A 22,536-nucleotide genomic window follows, 5' to 3' on the forward strand; every position below is an offset into this window, starting at 1 on the left:
AAATTGCAGTGCTTAGATATTGAGGTTACTGGTGAGAATTTTGAATTTATAGCTTAACATCATTATTAAATAGTGATGATAGTATAGTAAAAATCTGTTTTATGATTTTGGTCAGTCACTAAGTCATGTCCAACTTTTTACCCCATGAACTGCAGCACTCTAGGCTTTCCTGTCCTTAATCAACTCCCAGAGTTTGCTCAAGCTCATCTCCATTGAATTAGTGATGTCATCCAACCATCTCATCTTCTGTTGTCCCCCTTCTCCTCTTGCCATCAGTTTTTCATAGCAACAAGTTTTTTTCCAATAAGTTGGCTCTTTGCATCAGATGGCCAAAATACTGGTGCTTCATCTTCAGCATCAGTCCTTCCAATGAATACTCAGGGTTGATTTCCTTTAGAATTGACTGACTTGATCTCCTAGCTGTCCAAGGGACTTTCAAGAGTCTTCTCCAGTGCCACAACTCAGAAACATCAATTCTTTGATGCTCAGCCTTCCTTATGGTCCAACTCCCACATTTGTACATGCCTATTGGAAAAACCATAGCTTTGACTATATGGATCTTTGCTGGCAAAATGTCTCTGCTTTTTAATATGCTGTCTAGTTCTGTCAGCTTTTTTCCAAGGCGCAAGCATCTTTTATTTTCTCAGTTGCAGTTACCATCCACAGTGATTTTGGATTAGTTAGTTAGTTAGTTATTTCAGTCACTCAGTCGTGTCCGACTCTTTGCGACCCCATGAATCGCAGCACGCCAGGCCTCCCTGTTCATCGCCATCTCCCGGAGTTCACTCAGACTCACGTCCATTGAGTCAGTGATGCCGTCCAGCCATCTCATCCTCGGTCGTCCCCTTCTCCTCCTGCCCCCAATCCCTCCCAGCATCAGAGTTTTTTGGATTACTGAATAGTAATTCTAGGATTATCTCTCAGCCCTTTAAACTTTACTTCTCTTGTCTAAAAACTGAAAGGTGGGGTCCCCTGGTGGCTCAGTGGTGAGGAGTCCACCTGCCAATGCAGGGAACACTGGTTCGATTCCTGGTCTGGGAAAAGCCCACACACTGCAGAGAAACTAGGCCCAGGCACCACAACTATCGAGACTGTGCTTTAGAGCCCACACACTACTGAGCCCTCCTAACGCTACTGAAGCCCACGTGCCCTAGAGTCCATTCTCACAAAAAGGGAAGCCACTGCAATGAGAAGCCTGTACACCCCATCTAGAGAGTAGCCCTCACTCGCTGCAACTAGAGAAAAGTCTGTGCACAGCAATGAAGACCTACTACAGCCATAAATAAATACATAATAAAACTGAAAGGAGGGATTATCTGTTAATATGTTTATTTCTGGGCTTCCCTGGTGGCTCAGAGGGTAGAGCATCTGCCTGCAATGTGGGAGACCCAGGTTCTATCCCTGGGTTGGGAAGATTCCCTGGAGAAGGAAATGGCAACCCACTCCAGTATCCTTGTTTAAATACCTGTATGTTATAAACTAATAATCTGGAAAAAGACAATGAAAGTAGATGAGTTAGAGAAATGAAGAAAAGAATAACAAATCATATCACATATAAAAATTGTTAAAGGATCAGGCATATCAATCAAATTTCTATAAAAGTATCTGAATGTTTGCTCTTAATTTTTATATTTAACTGACAAAATACAGTGATTACTAGACCATGAAGTGGCACTGATCTTCACCATATTTTGAAAAGCTCACATGAATATGGTCAGTTTTAATGTTCCCTCAGAGTTAACATTTAATGATATTATAACATTAGTCAGCAAATAAATGGATTTAAAAGACCTACAAGTGATTTTTAAATTTTGAAGCAATATTTTTTGTTTTAAAATGTTTCTCCTGGAAGATTGATTCTAGCTGTTAAATGGAGGGAAAGACATGCTTTTTGAAAAGAGAAAGGAAACAAACTATGGCAAGGGACTACTATCAATTTAACCAATATCTTACCTTAACACTTCTTACCTTCTTTATAGCACAGACATATTTTTCTTCAAGGTGATGGTGAACCTCATTGCAGTTAGATGTGATTAATAATAGCAAAGTAAAAGTCACTCAGTAAGGCTCCTGACGTCTTTAAAGGGATTTCAAAGAAACTTACTCAACTAGAAGTGTTTTTCCCCATTCCTCTTCCCCTAAATTCTTCCTGAAAAATGAACAAGAGAGCTAGAGCTCCAGCAGCCATCTTGCGCCCTCCAAGGTGAAGCATGCGGAGAACGGCAAGGCAGTCAGAGGAAAGCTGGCGCACTAATGCTTTCAGGAGAGCCTTCTTTGGGACATTTCTCCCTACAAGAGCATGAACCCCTAAACTGTTGAAGTGCTATACTTGGCTGTGACAAGCAACCAAACGCAATTCTAAATGGCTGCAGGAACTAACATTTATTTCCCAACTTTTACTCTTGCTCCAAGAATTGTTTAAACTCATAGAATTTCTATGGGTTTAGCTATACATGAAGATAAAATTGAGGCTAGTCATCTTGGAGGGAATTGTTCTTACTGGAGGTGTAATTTAGATTTAAAAGGACAGTATTTGCTGAAGAATAGAATATTCAAGAATGCTGAGATATTTTATTTGAGAAATTGAGTGGATAAGTGTACCTTGACTGAGGGAAGTCTGTGAGGTCAATTTGAGTTGGCTAACAAGAGTTTGATTGTGCCCACATTACCCTCAAGATACATATTAAAATATCCAAGAGATGTCAAGAGGGCAGTTGATACATGAAACTGGAGTTTTGGGGTAGACCAGGACAATGAGATTGGGAGATGTTTTACATAGATGATATCAAAATCATGTGATTGGGCAAAATCACACAGGAATGGTGTATAAATACACAAAGAAGAAAATTAAGGTGTGCTCAGTAAGATCAAAGGAAAACTATGAAATACATGTCATACACACCAATGGGGGAAAAAAAAGTGGTTAGTTAATCAAATGCTACTGAAAGATCAATAAATCTAAGAGCAGAAAAATGGCCATTTAGATGAAGCAATCTAACTGCCATTTCTAACTTTGTTTGGTCTTCATAAGATGGCTGCCAAGTTCCTTTTCTTTTTTCCTTTTTTTAAGATATAATTGACATGAACCATTGGAAAAATTTAAGGTGTACCAGATGTTGATTTGATACACATGTATCACAATGATTGTGTGTGTGTGTGCTCAATCGTGTCCAACACTTTGTGACCCCACGGACTGTAGCCTGCCAGGCTCCTCTATCCATAGAATTTTCCAGCAAGAGTACTGAAGTTGGCTGCCATTTCCCACTCCACATAGCATTAGTGAACATTTCCATTATATCACATAATTATCTTTTGGTGTGATGAGGACATTTAAGTGTGGTCTGTTAGCAACTTTCAGTATGTTAATATAATGTGCCATATTGTTAACTATAGTCACAATGTTGTGCTACAGGTTTGTGCTCTTTGAGCAACATTTGCCCATATCTCCCAGCCCTCAGGTCCTAATAACCACCATCTCACTCGCTGTTTTGTTGTTTTTTTTCAAGATTCCACATATAAGTGATAATTTTGTCAATAAAGTCTTAGAGTAATGGTGACAGAAACCTGAAAGGAATAGATGAAGGAAATAATATTAGGTAAGATATGTATCCTTTCAAAAAGAATGCCAGGATGAGGCATAGACAGAGGGGACAATGTCTAGAATAGAAAATGCTCTTCCCATTGCAATTAGAAAAATCCCAAATCTCTTATGTAGTCCTATCAGGCCTTACATGGTCCACTGTCCCTACCTTTCTGAATCATCTTCTAATAATAGCCTCAGACTCTGCCTTTTTTTCTAGCAAAAAAACAAAAACAAAAACAAAAAAAACCTTCTCACTATCCCTCAAGATCTTCAGAAAGCATTTTTCTTTCTTTCTACCATAGAGTCTGTGCACTTAGTATTCTTCTGTTTCTTTTGCCTGGAATGCTTTCCAATTGATTCCACATGACTGGTTCTTTTTGTCATTACTACTTCAACTCAAATGTCATCTCCAAGGAGGGAGGGACTACCTAATCATCACCCTTAAAGGGGCACAGACATTATCCTGTCACCCTGCTTTTCTTCCCTTATAAATATAAAATTCATGCATTTGCCTGTCTTGCTACTCACAATGACTTGTGAGCTTCATAAGAGCAAGGAGCTTTGGCTGTGTTGTATGCAAAATGTTGTTCAGTGTGTCTTCAGTAACTGGCACATTAAATGGATAAATAGAAGCAAATGCCAACCAACTGGTAAATTTAGTTAAGGTCTCTTCAACTATGAAGAAGACAGAAAAACATTCAGAAGCTTTCAAGAACTCAGGGGAAACAGCACTCATGAGTATTTCCTTGGAACATGAAAGCAAACAAACAAAACTGACAATGAAAGAAACCCAAATAAAAGATAAATCTAATAAAAAATTCTGAAATGGAGAAGCCATAGCAAAATGGATTCATAGTATATTTTAGATTAATACAAAACTAAACAACTATGAGTATGATGGTTACACAGGAGAATGTAAAATTTAAAACACATCAATGTCAAAGAGAATAGGAGGTGTGGGGAAGGAAAATTAGAAGACGCTTAAATGGGGCATTTTCTCATCTTTTACCAGGGTAGTCAACTGATTCTTTCGTTGAAATGCTCAGGTTAAAAGAGTCACCAGCTCTTATGCTTTTCATAATCTTTCAGTTGACTTTAGAAGGATATTTTAGGGTTTATTGACTTTTTTCAGAAGGAAAAAAATCATTTGAAGTTTAGCAATTCCTTTCTTAACTTTGCTTAAATTCGAGGAAAATTTAAAAGAATATAACTTATGATTCTGCTTTTCTTAAAATATATTATATTTTATGTGGTCTATCATATCAGGCTGTATATGTTTGTGTAGATATATGGGTAAATACATAGAGAGGTTGAGTGTGAGAGTGGTGGGAGGGAGAGAGCTTCTGAATGAAATCACATTATCACACATTTTTATTTCTAGGTTATAAAATGTGGAGTGGTTTTTAAAAATCATTCTTATCACTTTGTATGGGCTTCCCTCAGAGCTCAGTTGGTAAAGAATCCACCTGCAATTCAGGAGACCCCAGTTCAATTCCTGGGTTGGGAATATCTGCTGGAGAAGAGAAAGACTACCCACTCCAGTATTCTGGCCTGGAGAATTCCATGGACTGCATAGTCTGTGGGGTCGCAAAGAGTGGACACAACTGAGTGACTTCCACTGATCACTTTATATATTTCTTAAATATTTATCATAAGCATACCTAATTTTTATAAAATAATAAAACCATTAATCTAAAATATAAAATTTATGAGCACAATTTTTCTGAAAATATTCAAAATAGTTGGAGATATTTGTTCTTCAGATTTCATAAGCAATCAGATCAAATATCTTTCAAAGCTAAATGCTTTTATACTCAGGTATACACAAGCATTTTCAATATTTCTAATGGTATTTAACTGATTTGCTGACAGCCTAAAAATACTACCTAATTATTTAGAAATATGAAAAGTGTTTACATAATCATATTTACCATTAATATTTTGGGATCTATGGAATAGGAACATGACAGTAAGAAATAACACTTTAATCTGTTTCATTTCTTCCAAAATGAAGTGAAATAACTGCCCTATCAATTGTTTCTTTTTGAACTTCTTGCAAAAGAAGAGAATTTATCACCTATTGAAAGATCACTGAAGGAGAAGAAAATTGAAAGAGATAGAAATATAACTTTAGCTTTTTCTCACTTGTTTAGTTTTTATTACAAACTACTTGACTAACAACTGAGAAGAGATGTGTTATTAAATGTCTTTTTCAGCAACGGCACAAATTCTGTTGATTAAACAAAATACTAACTCAAAAAAAAAAAAATGCTATTGGAGAGAGAGATTGCACTTTTTCTACTCTCTGTCATGTGGATAAGGGAACATTTTGTTCCCGATATGCATTTTTAAATCCCTTTGGCAATCATCCTGTTGTGGGCAACCTACCAAAATTCAAACATTTTATGGTCTTCGATACTCCAAAAGAAATAGATTCCTTTAAACTATTATGTTTTTCAAAAGAGGTTGCCTTTCCACAGTCTCCTGCTTGGCTCTGGATGAAGTTAAAACAAAATAAAGGGGAAGAGAATTTAGGACGACTGATGTGATGCACCTATTAAAACCAAACCAGACGGTCCCCTGCCGGCTTTCTAGTCCACACGGTTCATCATCAGATTATTTTGCTCTCCTGCCTAAAATCTTTCTATTGCTTCTCCTGACTTTTACAATAGAGTCAAATCTTACCAGAACCTACAGAGCCTTGTGCCATTTGGCGCTGACTAATTTTCCTGCATCGCCTTTTACAGACTGTTCCACTGGAGCCCAACTGCTTCGTTTTCTTCCTCTTCCTCAAATGGTCAATCTGTTTCTGCCCCTAGGTTTTCACACCCGGATCCCCCCTGCTTGAAGCAGGCTCCCTCAATCCCCAATGCCTAACTGCTTTGCACATATCAGGTTTTAGAATAGATATGCTCCTCCAGGATGACTTCTCTATCTCTATACCTAAAAGACTGCATTCTCCAGTCGTTCTTCCCACATTCCACTACCTGTCTTTATTTCCTTTACAAGTCTGAAAACCATTTGAAATGTTACCATTTTTGACATTTGTCTACATGTTTTCATGCTGCCTTCCCCCAGTAGAAAAGAAGCTCCAGGATAATAAGGACTCTGCTTGTGTTTGCTTAGCGTCTGGTATGTGCTCAGCCAATAAATGAATGGAGAAAAACCCAGAAAAATCAAGCAACTTTTCTGTAAATCTTAACTTGAAAATATTCTCTGAAAGTCAGAGGAGTTACCACCCTGAGGTGTTATATGTGTAAATTTATATAATATCGGCTTTTAGCTAATTTTCTGAAACGTATATGTGTTAAGATAAAGTTTTTCAATCTATTGTTACTTATATCTAATGCCCTTTGATTACTATAAACATTTCTTTGTTTGCTATATACATGTCATTGATTGATCATATTTCACTATAAATTCTATGTACCATTTTTACAATTACATAGCATGTCAATGATATTAAAGAAAATATAAATACTGCCCCAAGGTACATTGGCTATTAAGAAAGAATATGACTTAAAGCAAAGGTTGAAATGGAAAGCACAAGAGAAAAAGGACACACATAGTAATGTTTCTATTTTGTCTTACTATGCATATGTGTACGTGAGTGCTAAGTCGCTTCAGTTGTATACGAATCTGTGTGACCATGTGGACTGTACCCTGCCAGCCTCCTCTGCCCATGGTATTCTCAAGGCAAGAATACTGCAGTGGGTTGCCATGCTCTCCTCCAGGTACTAAGCATATACTTTCAGATAAATAAACATATATCCATGTATACACACACACACACACACACACACACACATATATATATACATATATACAGACCTATGAAAATTACATGAAAGCATCTCAAATGTAATCAAGCGATTTAACAAAAAAAAACATACTAACATTTTTGTTATCTGGTCTGAGTTTTTTAATATTTTATTTTTAAATATCTAGATAATTTTACACCAAAAGCAGTGTTATGGGAGAAAGAAAATAAACCAGCTCCTTTTCTGACATGGAGATGTTCTCTATATTAGTTATAACAGTCATCATTAAATATCTTTTAATGTTGAGCTAGTACAGTGTGATGGTGACACTCTATGGTGTCAGTAATTGAGATATAAAATGGAAGAGATAAGCATTTAATTTGGCCCTATTTGCAGTAATCAACAGAACACAAGATTGCTTCTTATTTTTCCCCTCTATCCTCTAATACCTGGAGGAACTCAGAAGGTTAAGCTGAAGGAAGATACTAGGGAACCAAACTGAGGTCAAATATAGTCTCTGCAGGAGTAAGCGAAAAGAATAATCTATTGTGGCCTCTCAAAGCTAGTCTTAATGGTTTTCTTATCCTTTTTAATAAGAATTGTGGAGTTTATCATTTATAATTCTGTCTTCCTGTGTCTATGCTTCTAATGTCAACCCCACTAGTTCCCAATCCAACCAGCCTTTGCAAAAATGGGGCATATGGTCCAGATGGAGGGATGGCTCCTTCCTTCTACTCAGAATTTGAGTAGACAGAAGGACCAGACAGGATTGTCTCTGCTCCTCCAGGTTGCTGCTTGAGAGGGACTGGTCACCTGGCTCTTGAGTTCTGCATTGCCCTCACACGCATCTTTACATCAGCACTGATTCCATGCCCTCCAGTCTCAGGCCAAGTTCAGCTGACAAGCCCAGCAAGAGTTCATCAGCATTCAGGGAGGAAAAATTCTAGTCCCAGTCAAACCCGTCACTAAGATGATTAAATCAGAAAATTTAAAACTAAGCAATCATTGCTACTGTTTAGGAAAACAGTAGCATTTCCCCCAGTGATCCTTCTTATCATTGTAGATTAGATTAAGTAAGTGTCATTAAATGAAGAGGTGAAACCTGAGTTGGGCTTAAGGAAGGACAGGATAAAGTCAAGCACAGAGGAAGAATAATGTGTGTCAGATGGAGGTGAATAAATCAGCCAAGGCATGAGCGAAACACATTCGAGAGACAATCTTGGGAGAGCTGCAGCTTCCAAGATTGTAAAGATAGACTTGGTCAACTTATGAGGCGTTTGATGCCAGTTTTTTGATCCTCTTGTGAACTGGCTTCTGTTTTCTCAAATGACTGTCTGAAGACCACCTCCATCATAACTACCAACTTGCTTCATTGAAAATAGTTGGGACCCTCATAAGTCTACCATATGAGAATGTCTGTGGCTTAAGCTAGGGAATGTGACTTTGCTTCAAATTCACCTATTCATTCTTGTTTGAGAAAAAGTAACATAGAGTTATTACTTTTAAATTTTTTTTCCTTCAATTCAGTTTAGTTGCTCTGTCGTGTCTGACTCTTTGCGACCCTGTGGACTGAAGCACACCAGGCCTCCCTGTTCATCACCAACTCCTGGAGTTTACTCAAACTCATGTCCATTGAGTCGGTGATGCCATCCAACCATCTCACCCTCTGGTATCCCCTTCTCCTCTGCCTTCAATCTTTCCCGGCATCAGGGTCTTTTCGAATGAGTCAGCTCTTCACATCAGGTGGCCAAAGCATAGGAGTTTCAGATTCAGCATCAGTCCTTCCAATGAATATTCAGGACTGATTTCCTTTAGGATGGATTGGTTGAATCTTCTTGCTGTCCAAGGAAGATCTCCTTGAAAGAAAAGCTATGACAAACCTAGACAGCATATTAAAACACAGAGGCATTACTTTTCCAACACAGGTCAGTATAGTCAAAGCTGTGGTTTCTCGAGTAGTCATGTATGGATGTGAGTTGAACCATAAAGAAGTCTGAGTGCCTAAGAACTGATGCTTGTGAACTGTGGTGTTAGAAAAGACTCTTGAGAGTCCCTTGGACTGCAAGGAGGTCAAACCAGTCAATCCTAAAAGAAATCAGCCCAGAATATTCATAGGAAGAACTGATGCTGAAGCTGAACTCCAATATTTTGGCCACCTGATGTAAAGAGCCAAACTGTTAGAAGAGACCCTGAAGATGGGAAAGACTGAAGGCAGGAGGAGAAGGTGATGACAGAGGATGAGATGGTTGGTTGGTATCACTGACTCAATGGACATGAGTTTGAGCAATTTCTGGGAGATGGTGAAGGACAGGGAAGCCTGGTGTGCTGCCATCCACAGGGTCACTAAGAGTCAGACACAACTGAGCAACTGAACAGCAACAATGCACCTAACATCAGAGTCTCAAAACAAATGACGCAAAATCTGACAAAATTGAAGGGAGAAATAGAAAAACTTAACAGTAATAACTAGAGTCATCCATGTAACGTCAGTAATGTAACAAAACAACTAGGTAAGAAGATCAGCAAGGGAACAGATTTAAACAACACTATTCAATTCAGTTCAGTCACTCAGTCGTGTCTGACTCTTTGTGACTCCGTGGACTGCAGCATGCCAGGCTTCCCTGTCCATCATGGAGACTGCTCAAACTCATGTCCATCTAGTCAGTGGTGCCATCCAACCATCTCAACCTCTGTAATCCTCTTCTACTGATTTCAATCTTTCCGAGCATCAGGGTCTTTTCAGTGAGGCAGCTCTTTCCATCAGGTGGCCAAAGTATTAGAGCTTTAGCTTCAACATCAGTCCTTCCAATGAATATTCAGGATTGATTTCCTCTAGGATTCACTGGTTTGATACCCTTGCAGTCCAAGCAACTCTCAAGAGTCTTCTTCAATACTGCAGTTCAAAAGTGTCGATTCTTCGGCACTCAGCTTTCTTTACATCCAACTCTAACATCCATACATGACTACTGGAAAAACCATAGCTTTGCCTATACGGACCTTTATCAGCAAAGTAATGTCTCAATATGCTGTGTAGGTTTGTCATAGTTTTTCTTCCAAGGAGCAAGTGTCTTTTAATTTTATAGCTTCAGCCACTCTCTGCAGTTATTTTGAAGCCCAAGAAAATAAAGTCTGTCAGTGTTTCCATTATTTTCCCATCTATTTGCCATGAAGTGATGGGACTGGATGCCATGATCTTAGATTTTTGAATGTTGAGTTTTAAGCCAGCTTTTTCACTTTCCGTTTTCACTTTCATCAAGAGGCTCTTTAGCTCCTCTTTGCTTTCTGCCAGAAGGGTGGTGTCATCTGAATGTTTGAAGTTATTGATATTTCTCCCAGCAATCTTGATTCTGGCTTGTGCTTCATCCAGCCCAGCATTTTGCATGATGTACTCTGCATATAAGTTAAATAAGCAGGGTGACAGTATACTGCCTTGACACACTCCTTTCCCAATTTGGAACCATGTTCCATGTCCATTTCTAACTACTGCTTCTTGATCTGCGTATAGATTCCTCAGGAGGTAGGTAAGGTGGTCTAGTATTCCCGTCTCTTGCAGAATTTTTCACAGGTTTTTTGTGATTCACATGGTCAGAGGCTTTAATGTAGTTAGAGAAACAGAAGTAGATGTTTCTCTGGAACTCTCGCTTTTTCTATGATCCAACAGATGTTGGCAATTTGATCTCTGGTTCCTCTGTCTTTTCTAAATCCATCTGGAAGTTCTCGGTTCACACACTGTTGAAGCCTCACTTGGAGAATTTTAAGCATTACTTTGCTAGTGTGTAAGTTGAGTGTAATTGTGTGGTAGTTTGAACATTCTTTGAGATTGGAATGAAAACTGATCTTTGCCAGTCCTGTGACCACTACTGAGTTTTCCAAATTTGCTGGTATATTGAGTACAACCCTTTCACAGCATCATCTTTTAAGATTTTAGGAAAAATACTATATACTGACTAGATTAAACAGACATCTACGGACCACTGAACAAGAAGAATAGGCTATACATTCTTTTCAAGTTTACATTGAAAATTAGTATTCTCAATGTAGACTATATATACACAGCCATAAAGCAAGGCTAAATAAATTCAAAAGAACTAAAATCAGACAAAGTAGCTTTTCTGACTACAGTGTAGTAAAATTACGTTAATAATAGAAATAGAAAGGAATTTTGGAACAAAGTATATGGAAATTAAGTAACACCTTTCTAAATAAAGATTGGGTAAAATAATAAATCACAAGAGAAATTTAAAAACACTGTGGAATCAGAATTCCGCTGGGAATTCAGCAGTTAAGACTCCATGCTCCCAATGCAGGGGGCATGAGTTTGATCCCTGGTTAAAGAACTAAGATCCCACATGTCACATGGTGGGGCACTTTCTTTGCCAAACTATTTCAGCCAAATTTTTATCAGAGTGAATAATAACTGTTAGCTATAGGTTTCTAGCAAGTTGTTTTTACATTATTTTTTATCAGATAGGTCAAAAACACAGAAACACATGAAGAAAAAGTAACAACCCTGTGACCACCAGTCAATTTTATCAGATATGAATCATTTGTCATGTTTGCTTTAGATATTGCAAGCAACTAAATGTTAGAGAAAATGTAAGATTGTCATTCCAGACACCAGTGGACCCCAGACAGCACACATCCAAGGTCTAACTCAAAGACAAGAGACAACTACCTTCTCCTTCTCAACTATTAAGGTCCCCTTTTCACTTATACCCAAAACTATCTCAATGAGGAGGCAGAGGAAGGAAGATGATGATAAGAGACTAAATATTGCCAAACTGACTACTCAAAATATCAGCTCAGACTATGTTTGAAATCAGAATATCTGACTTCCTCTTTTTCCAGCTAAATATTTTGTGAGGATTTGTGAAGCAGAGATCAGTTTTAAACCAAATAATGTAACACTTTTTTTTCCCTACATATCTGAATTGTAGTAAACAAACATGCATTTGCATATAAAATATACATGGTTGTTCAGTTGCTCAGTCATGCCCAACTCTTTGCCATCCCATGGACTGCAGCACAGTAGGCTTCCCTGTCCTTCACCGTCTCCCAGAGTTTGCTCAAACTCAGATCCATTGAGTAGGTGATACTATCTAACTATTTCATCCTCTGCCACCCTCTTCAAATTTTGACTTCAATCTTTCCCAGAATCAAGATCTTTTCCAATGAGCATGCTCTTCACATCAGGTGGCCAAAGCAAGAGCTTCAACTCCAGCATCAGTACTTCTGGGTTGATTTCCTTTAGGATTGACAGATTTGATATCCTTTGTATCCAAGGAACTCCCAAGAGTCTTCTCCAGCATCACAGTTTGAAAGCATCAGTTTTTGGCCCTCAGCCTTCTTTATGGTCCAACTCTCACATTCATACATGACTACTGGAAAAACCATAGCTTTGACTGTGCAGATGTTTGTCAGAAAAGTGGTCTTTCCCTTTTAATAAGTTTGTCATAGCTTTTCTTGCAAGAAGCAAGCATCTTTTAATTTCATGGCTGCAGGCTCATTCTGCAGTGATTTTGGAGCCCAAGAGAATAAAATCTGTAACTGTTTTCACTTTTTCCCTATCTATTTGCCATGAAGTGATAGTACTGGATGCTATGATCTTAGTTTCTTGAATAGTGAGCTTTAAGCCAGCTTTTTCACTCTCCTCCTTCACCTTCACCAAGAAGCTCTTTAGTTCCTCTTCACTTTCTGATGTTAGAATGGTATTATCTGCATATCTGAAGTTATTGCTATTTCTCCCAGCAATTGTGATTCCAGCTTATGCTTCATCTAGCCTGGCATTTCACGCAATGTACTCTGCATATAAGTTAAATAAGCAGGATGGCAATATAAAGCCTTGTCATACTCCTTTCAAAAATTTTGAACCCGTCCATTGTTCCATGTCTGGTTCCAAGTGTTGCTTCCTGACCTGCAAACTGGTTTCTCAGGAGACAGGTAAGGTGGTCTAGTATTCCCATCTCTTAAGAAATTTTCAATTTGTTGTGACCCACACAGTCCAAGTAGATGGTTTTCTGGAATTCCCTAGCTTTCTCTATGATCCAACAGATGTTGACAATTTGATCTCTGATTCCATCTTTCCTAAACTCAGCTTGTACACCTGGAGGTTCTCAGTTCATGTACTGCTAAAGCCTAGCATGAAGGATTTTGACCATAACCTTACCAGTATATGAAACAAGTGAATATATACTTAAATATTTATTCATGCACATAGGCATGCATAGATATAAGTTAATATATTAGATAAAATATATTTTGTAGATATAAATAGATATAAATTGCATTAAGTATTAACTTTTGAGTGTCACACACTTTTCCAATTAAGGCATAGGTATGTTTTTCATTATTATATTGAATATACCACAATAAAGCAATTTTTAATACTATGAAATTTCAGTGAACTAAATACTTAACCAAATAATAATAGGAGAAGGTAATGTCAGTTTGAAATGGCATACTATTCAAGTAGTAAAATGATTATGAAATAAAAGGAATATTAAGTTTCTGAAGAATTCTCATTTTAAAATATAGCCTCCGGGTATTTCTTTTCTTTGATTTTAATTGACTGAAACAATTTAACAAGGAGACAAACATGCATGACTGTTATTTTGCTTTTTTGGAAATGCAGTCACAAATGTTCTCTGGAAAAGATAATGTTTTGCAATGGAACATGGCATTCAGGAAGCAAATTAATTATATCTTGAATGCATTTGGATTTTTGTACACAAGAAATAGATAAATGTTGATCATATTCACTTATATCCACTATCATCAATAGTATGCTATTAATGCACAAACTGATTTTCCAGAAAATAGTTATGAATGTGTATTTGAATTCAGTTTTGTGTCATATTTATTTCCTAAAATAATCTCTATCTCTCATTGCTTTGATCTGCTTCTAATTGCTAAAAATCCCAAAGCTGTCACCTCCAACAGTATGTATGTAAGGATATTTAATATAGCTTTATTTGCAGGGGCAAAAGATTGGAAGCAATGTGAATATCTGTCAATATGGTAATAGGTGAACAAATTAGTATATATCTCCACTGAATATGAAACTGAACATTAGAAGAATAATTTAGAACTCACTCTAACCCATGGACTATCCAAAAATACTTGCTAAATCAAAACCATAAATTTCAACAAAATGTGCATGTTGGATATGATCTATCTCTGTTTTTTTCTTAAGCATGATTTGGATATTTTCCTTTTTTTACTATGACTTTAAATCATTCAAAAGTATTGAAAGTATCTGGTAGTTAATTGACAGAATTTCTCTATGAAGCCATCTTGACCTGGTATATGTTAAATGTTTGGGTGGGTGAGATTTCCTTTCTCTATTTTTTCTGTAGTTATTGGTCTGCATAGATTTTCTGTCATTACCAAGATAAATTTTGATAAGTTGTACTTTTCTGGGAAATTCTCTTTCACCTAGACTCAAATTTATTTGCAAAGTTGTGTAAATTAGTCTTATTTTAAACATTTTCTCTCTTTTGATGGCTGTTTTCCTCTCGCCATTTTCTTGTCGTTCAGTCACTAAGTCATGTTCGACTCTTTGCCACCCCATGGACTGCAGGTCTGTCCTCCACTAATTTCTGGAGTTTGCTCAGATTCAAGTTCATTGAGTTGGTGACGCTATCTAACCATCTCATTCTCTGCTGCCCTCTTCTCCTTCTGCCCTCAATCTTTTCCAGCATCAGCATCTTCCAATGAGTTTCACTTTGTATCAGGTAGCCAGAGTACTGGAGCTTCAGCTTCAGCATCAGTCATTTCTAATTTTGTGTATTTGTGTCTTCTTAGGTTTACATTGATAGGATAGCTAGTGATTTGTTTATTTTTTTGGTAGTTGCAAAGAAGAAATTTCTTTCAACAAAGTATTTCCACAAACAAAATGGTATTTTTCAAATAATTTTCATTTAGATTTATTTATGTTTCATTATTTTTCTATTTCCTAATTCACCAATTTCTATTTTTATATTTACTAAATTTTCTTCTGTTTTTTAAAAATGATCTTGTTCTACTTGAAGTTGTTATTTAAATCATTAATTTTATTACAGTATATATAATTTGAATTATTGCTGATTCTAGAACTGATCTAGTGAAAATATAAAATGAGCCAGCAGTATCTTATAGTGTCACAAAGGAATGAAGTATTCAAAAAGAAAATGATTGGGTCATGTCAAATGGACACAAGAGCCGATCTGAATGTGATTCTAATGACCAAAGAATTTGAGCAATAAAATAAATAACAATGGTTACAATATATACATAAGTATATACTGATATAAATAAATAATTTTAGTAAATAGAGGAAGAAGAATACTTTTTTAAAAGGGGAATTCCAAATAGTATATTAATACATAATCACTCCCACCAGGAGTGGAACTTAATAACCACCCCCTGGAATATGAAATGCTTAGTCACTCACTTATAAAGAACACGAGGAAAAATAGTAACAATGCAGTGAAGAAACCTGCAGAAATTTGGCAAACACAACCTTAAGCAACTGACCAAGGTCAATATTATCAATGTTGTGTGGGAAACATGTACTCCTCAATATATACATATATGTATATGATGAGATGGGCACTTCTTTTCTGTGATAATGTTCCAAAATCCACAAACCCAGTCCACTCATGAGAAGAACTTTAGATAAACTGAAAAGGAGAAACATTATCTAAATACCTGACTAGTATTGTTCAAAAATGTCAGATCATGAAAAATAAAGGGAAACTGGGAAACTGTCAGACAGAAGGAGACTAAGGAGACATCACAGCTAAATGAATTGTATCACCCTGGATTGGATTCTGGACATTGGTAGACAGCTGATTAAGAAATTGGTTAATAGTAATGTATCAGTGTTGAGTTCTTAGGTTGGACAGAATGTGCTATATTACATAAAATGAATACCATAGACCCAGTAGCTTATAAACAATAGAAACTTATTTCTCAGAGTTCTAGAGATCAGGAAGTTCAAGATCAAAGTATCAGCAGATTCTGTAACTGGTGAGAGTTCCTTCCTGGTTCACAGACTGTAGTCTTCTCACTGTGTGCTCATATGGCAGAAGGGTGAAGGAGCTCTGTGGGCTTTATAAACATGGGTGCAACATGTTTCTTTACTGGGTGCAACTTAGCTCTTTAAATCCGTATTTAAATCTGTATTTTTCCAAACATTTATAGTGGCCTATGGGTGAGCCACAATATTTTTAAGTATGTCTCTGTAACTTTTAAGTATGTCTCTGTAACTATTTTGTAATGAAATAGGCAGAAGAGAGTACAATACAAATATAATACAAAATGGGGATAACCAAATGGCACTTAATGCAATAAAAATAAATACCGTTTTAAGAAATTTGCTTCAGTTTAGATGTATGCGGTGTGTGCATGTGTGTGTATTATATCCTGGTGTAAAACATGTTTCTTTTATATGGATCAAGAGAAAACAGTTTAAATCTTCTACCTTTGTGAATTTTCCAGTGTTATTCCAAGACCAAAGACATAGTATGTAAGTCTTATATGAGGACTCTTAACAAGCAACAAGAAGGTAAAGAAAATAAAAACATCATTCTTGGGGAATTGGAAAAGCCTTTTTGAAGGAGATGAGACTTGAATAGAGTTGTGAAGAACATCTAATGGTGTATAAGAATCCTAATAGGTAGACATACCTAATAGGTAGAAAAATGATGCTATTGAGTGGCTAGAAAGATGAAAACAAATGCTACATGTGAATAAGAATCATCTAGATGCTTGTCAAAATGATGATTTGGGGGCCCTTCACCCAGATATTCTGATTCAATAGATCTGAACCGTGGCCAAGAAATCTACATTTTTAATAAGTACCTGCTCCATTCAAACACACATTCACTGGGATTCTGATTCATGAGTCCAAACACCCTGCTAGCTTAGAGAAAAGAAAACAAAAAAATTTATGAGAGGCCAGCTAGGACAATTCAACAGAAAAAAAAAAAGTGAGGGTCCATAAAGGAAAATTTTAGAATAAGCTAGAAAGCCAGCCAGATTGAATCATGTTGTAAAGGGCTGGTTATTTCAATTTAATGAGTGTACACACTACCTCAAAGCCAAAAAGAATGATGTTTATGGAACAAAGGAATATCACCTACAATGATTAATTTGATCTTGGTATTAAAAGAAAGATAAATTGAAAATGAAAATTGGTTATAAGCATGTTGAATATCTAAATAAGATTACAGACCTTGCTTATTGTGAAGGAAGAGAAAATTTTGCACATTGAGAATGCCTTGGTTTTTATATAAAATATCAAGTTAAGTAATAAATTTTCAGACTACAGACTTACAATATTTAACCACACTATCAGTTGCATACATGGCTATTAAAAGGACTGCTAATATTTTGTTCTAATCAAAATTTAGCATATCATGTTGTTCCTAAGATTTAATAACAATGTTATCTCCTAGGAACTCTCATTCTGTCCATTAAAGAAAATAATAATCCATTGTATTTCCAATAAAGTAAGAACATATTTGGAAATTTTTGATGCATTAAGTTTCAGCAGAATTGACATTAATTTTCAAAATAAACCACCTTTGGATTAGCTAGCAAATAATAATTCATTCCTCATTATATCTGTAATGTTTTCATTTCGCTTGGAATATGAAGAAATACTATATCCCATTTCTGCTTATTTTATCTAAATTGTATGTTTTCAGTTACAAATTTTACTCATTCAAAACTTAAATTAGCATTAATTTTCATATCCTTGAATCCTGGTATCAATTTATACAGTCACCATATATTAATCTATTTAAAATATTCTCTACTCAATTGAAAGGATATAAACATATATCTTCTTCAGCGTGAACAACTCAAAAGATAAATAAATAAAAAGAACAATGGAAATGAACCCTAGGTGAACTGCAGAGTGCACTAGATATTTTTTATTTTAATTTTATTTTTTCACAAAGAAAACTGCATGGGGATTTCTGGAGGCCAGAGTTTGTCTTTATAAGGAAATTGAACATTAAGGAAAAACAGATTTGACCTCAAGCTACACATGCATAGTTGGAACTTGGCAATTTCCCGTAATCTAATGAATCTGGGAGCAAACCAGGTACATGCATCCCCATCAAATGGCATGGTGCAGTCAGAATAGAAAAGGACTTCTTCCTCTACAGCCTCAACCTTACAAGCATTAAGCTGAGTAAAATAATACATCTTCAGATTATAGATTTAATTGAAACACTTAACCACAGATGGAAGGCGCATCTATAACCACTAATACAATTCCTAATATTTTGTTCCAAGCTTACACAGCTTCTCTAAAGAACACTTATTTTAACCACTGGAGTCATCAGAACTAAATCTGATCATTAGAATTTCAAAGCCACAATTCAGATCAGAGTTTACAAAAGCAGCTCTCTAATTGTTCAAGCACAATAACCACTGAAGTCTCAGGTTGGAAGTGACTTTAAATCAAAACTGATAGTCTTATTATTAGGAGCATTTTCTAAAATCAACTTATATACCGTAACATCTTTGCTTTTGAATTTTAAATGCTTATAGGATATACATTAAAGGCCAAACTTACTTCTATTAGTAAACTTTGTCTATGGGGGTTGTTTAAGCTAAATGTTTGTGGTAGTATTTATTAAATTTATGTGTATTAAATGCCTGGCATTGTACTAAGTGCACTCTAAGTGGTCACCACATAAACATACCTAGAGGAGGAGTGCTATTGTTACAATGAATGAAAGCAAGGCTTAACCTGCCCATTGTAACACAGCTAGTAAATTGCATATTTGAGATTGAAAAACAGGCAGTCTAGCTCCAAAGCCCATAATCTTAACTGAAATAAATATTTATTGATAAAGATCTAAGGAACTCATTAGTCAGTTCAGTCGCTCAGTCATGTCCAACTCTTTGCGACCCCACAGATGGCAGCCCGCCAGGCTTCCCTGTCCATCACCAACTCCTGGAGCTTTCTCAGACTGATGTCCATCCAGTTGGTGATGCTGACAACCATCTCATCCTAGGTCGTCCCCTTCTCTTCCTGCCTTCAATCTTTCTCATCATCAGGGTCTTTTCCAAGGAGCCAGTTCTTCACATCAGGTTGTTGCCAAAATATTGGAGTTTCAGTTTCAGCATCAGTCCTTTAAAATAAATATTCAGGACTGATTTCATTGAGGATTGGTTGATTTGATCTCCTTGCAGTCCAAGGGACTCTCAAAAGTCTTCTCCAACACCACACTTCAAAAGCATCAATTCATGAGCACTCAGTCTTCTTTATAGTCCAAATCTCTCATCCATACATGGCTACTGGAAAAACCATAGCTTTGACTAGATGGAACTTTGTTGACAAGGTAATGTCTCTGCTTTCTAATATGCTGTCTATGTTGGTCATAGCTTTTCTTCCAAGGAGCAAGTGCCTTTTAATTTCATGGTTGCAGTCACCATTTGCAGTGATTTTGGAGCCAAAAAAAAAGTCTGTCACTGTTTCCATTGTTTCCCCATCTATTTGCCATGGAGTGGTGGGACTGGATGCCATGATCTTAGTTTTTTGAATGTTGAGTGTTAAGCCCACTTTTTTTACTCTTCTCTTTCACTTTCATCAGGAGGCTCTTGATGAAAGAGCTGCCTGTTCAAATCAGCTGTTGAATGCCTCTAATGATTTTAATTTTTTATTTCAGTTATTGGATTTTTCAATTACAATAAGAAACTGAAAGGAAGAAAAAAAATAAGGGGGAGGGCTCCTCATCCTACCATCCTCATAACATCCTGGCTTGACAAGCCAAGGTGACCACTATGGAACACCACTCTGCTATGTTTTGCTGACCAGAGATAAGAACATCCACAAGGCCCCTGCCTCTGCAGTGGAACATGCTTTTCAGGGGCTCCAGCAGTTCTGCTGATGGTAATGAGCATTTTTCTCAAACTGTTGGCACAGTGGATTTCACATAGGCAGCATGAGTCAAAGGCTATGAATATACTATTTACTGACACCTGTGAGACAATTTTAGGGACTTCCAGATATACCTGGAGCGATTATGAAGTAACACAGAGATGCAACATATTTTGAATATTAAATATTAATGTGACGTTATATATTATCACAGACTCTCTCCACCTTTTAAGTAAATTTCATTTTTTAGAGCTGTTATGGGTAGACTCAAAGCATTCACTGGTATATTTCCTAAATCCATGTCTTCCTAAACTAAATGCTATGCTTTGGATTGTTATAGGTTTTAATCCAGGGTATCTATACCCTTTTATTTAAATTCATTTCCTTGTAAAATAGTTTATACTTTCTGGAGTAAAAAGCATCTTCTTTTGAGTAATAACTATTTTGAGTGGTTCCGCAACCTTTCCTTTATCTCTACCTTTTCTTTCATTTCTGCTACCTTCTGCTTGGTTCACCACTGTTTTAGTGAAAAGTGGTGAAGAAACTGATTTACTTTGTGTAATATTTTTGTCAAAAACACACTGGAGTTGCCAAAGGAAAATAAAAATCCAGTCAGAGAGAGAAAGCTTAACATGCCCAAAACAAAGGCATCCATTTTCTTGCAAAGTCATCTGGTAATGGGTTGCTTCTAGTAATGGGTCCATTTTCTCTTCAGGCACAGATTTCACTTTCTTTTCAAATGAAGTGTCAGTTTTGCTGTCATGAAACAAAAATGATGATTCTTATTGTAATTTGGTTGAAACAAACAGGGAAAGGGACTGTGTTTCAAGCAACATTTTATTAGTTTCATGTTGATAATTATTACTACCGCTGTTCCCATGTTAAATGTTTGCTAAATAAATCTGACAGTCTTTAAAGACAGGTGTCAGATCAGACTGGGTTTGTGTCCTGTGCCCCAATGCTGGGAAAGATTGAGGGCAGGAGGAGAAGAGGACAGCATAGGATGAAATGGTTGGAAAGCATCATTGACTCGATGGTCATGAGTCTGAGCAAACTCCAGGAGATCATGAAGGACAGGTAAGCCTGGCCTGTTGTAGTCCATGGGATGCAAAGAGTCGGACACAACTGAGCAACTGAACAACAACAATTCACAATCCAATCGTGAAGAGAAAGTTTAACACAGCTAACTTCTTGTTAGTCGCATTCCCTTGGTATGCTTTATCTCAATAAATACAGAGCCCATTCTGAAGGAGATCAGCCCTGGGATTTCTTTGGAAGGAATGATGCTAAAGCTGAAACTCCAGTACTTTGGCCACCTCATGCAAATAATTGACTCATTGGAAAAGACTCTGATGCTGGGAGGGATTGGAGGCAGGAGGAGAAGGGGACGACAGATGATGAGATTGCTGGATGGCATCACTGACTCTATGGACATGAGTCTGAGTGAACTCTGGGAGTTGGTGATGGACAGGGAGGCCTGGAGTGCTGTGATTCATGGGGTTGCAAAGAGTGGGACACGACTGAGCAACTGAACTGAACTGAACTGAACTGAAAGGGGATATTAGTTTTGGAATTTGAACTCTCTATCTTACCATTTGAAGTAGTAGAATCAAAGGCTGTCTTGGTCCACGTCCCAGGCTTTGGACTAATGAGAGAAGAGGTACCAGTTATCACTCTTACCATTTGAAAGTCCTTGTGAAGGTTGAATCTCAGTGCCGTTACCAAATCCAAAAAACTCTTGGCTCCTCCGGAAAGTCCAACCAAATCTTTAAAGCCTTTAAAAAGCCTTTCCATTGTCAGATTGAAATTTAAAATTTCTACATTTTGCTTTTTCTTAATGACTCTATTCCTCAAGACTTCCTCACTGACCACAGAGAATGTGCCCACATCTTCTGGTTTGTCATCTTGATCCCAATTCCTATCTGTTTATTCCTTTTCTGTGATTCTTTTGGCAGATCCAAGGTCGCCCTAGAGGAGCTCGGGTCTGAGGTAGCTGCTGATCTCCTGGAAGAGCACTTGGCTGCTCCCAGTTAATTTCTGGGGCTTCTCTTATGCCCCAGATGTTATGATTCTTAAGCCTAGTGTCTAAAACACCATTTCTCCCAGGGGCCTCAGTATGAGTAGGATATCCTTCCACTTGGCTAAAGACAACTTTAGTAACAGCACCAAGCTCCGGGATGCTACGTTGTAACTACAAGGGCATTTTGTACTTTGTATTTACCAAATCTGGCAACCCTACACTGGGGAGTGAGATATTCCAGGGACGGGATGAAAGACATAGACAAGACTCAGCAAACCAACTTCATCCATAG

General features: G+C 37.0%; 1 pseudogene; it reads right to left on the bottom strand.

Moving 5' to 3' along the window:
• Positions 1 to 20,567: 20,567 nt before the first annotated feature.
• Positions 20,568 to 22,018, bottom strand: LOC138089934 (nuclear pore complex protein Nup50-like; annotated as a pseudogene).
• Positions 22,019 to 22,536: the final 518 nt, after the last annotated feature.

Source organism: Capricornis sumatraensis, chromosome 13, assembly GCF_032405125.1.
Source record: "Capricornis sumatraensis isolate serow.1 chromosome 13, serow.2, whole genome shotgun sequence".
Classification (NCBI taxonomy): domain Eukaryota; kingdom Metazoa; phylum Chordata; class Mammalia; order Artiodactyla; family Bovidae; genus Capricornis; species Capricornis sumatraensis.